Source organism: Emiliania huxleyi (genome assembly GCF_000372725.1).
Source record: "Emiliania huxleyi CCMP1516 chromosome Unknown EMIHUscaffold_188, whole genome shotgun sequence".
Classification (NCBI taxonomy): Eukaryota; Haptophyta; order Isochrysidales; family Noelaerhabdaceae; genus Emiliania; species Emiliania huxleyi.
In genome coordinates, this window is record NW_005200712.1 from 20,131 (window position 1) to 20,946 (window position 816).

Genomic DNA, 816 nt, shown 5'->3' on the forward strand with positions numbered 1-816 from the left:
GAGGCCGAGGGGCGTCGGACCGAGGAGGACATTTCGATGTACCATCCCGACAAGCCCATCCTCGACCAACACGACCTGTTCAAGCCGGCGCCCCCGTCGCCGCCCGCAACCCCCCCGGCGCCGCCACGTCCGCCGCCCGGCCCTCGGCCGCAGGCTTGCCTCCCGCTGGTGGAGGACCGCTTCTGCTATGGGACGAGCCACACGGCGCAAATGCGCCCCGCCGTTGACGCCGCCGACTGCCGCGCCGCCTGCACCGATTACAGCGAGGCCAACAGCCAGCAGGGCTGCTGCCGCTTCACGCCGCACGCCGAGGGTGTATCGGACCGCTCCTGCGACTTCTCCCTCGGTGATAAGCGCATCACGGGCGGTGACTGGCAGCCAAGCGTTGACCGGCTCAACCTCTTCGAGGGCTCCTCTGGAGAGTGCTGTCCGCGACGCGGCAGAGACGGCGCCTGCAACGCCGATGAGATCAAGCCGATGCCGCCCAAGCCGTCGCCGCCGCCGCCGCCGCAGCCAAAGCCACCTCCGCCTTTGCCGTCTCCCCCGCCGCCTCCGCCGTCGCCGTCGCCGCCGCCGCCCTCGCCTCCTCCGCCGCCCCCACCACCGAGCCCGACGCAGCCGCCAAAGCCACCGCCGCTGCCTCGCTGGCCCGCGTCCTTCGAGCCACCACCGAGCCCGCCGCCGCCGCCAAAGCCGCCGCCGCCGCCACCCCAGCCCCGAACCTCCGCCGCCGCCGTCCACCGCCGCTGCCGCCACGACCGCCGCCGTTCACAAAGCCAAAGCCACCACCGTCCGCCGTCCGCCAAATCTTTCCCC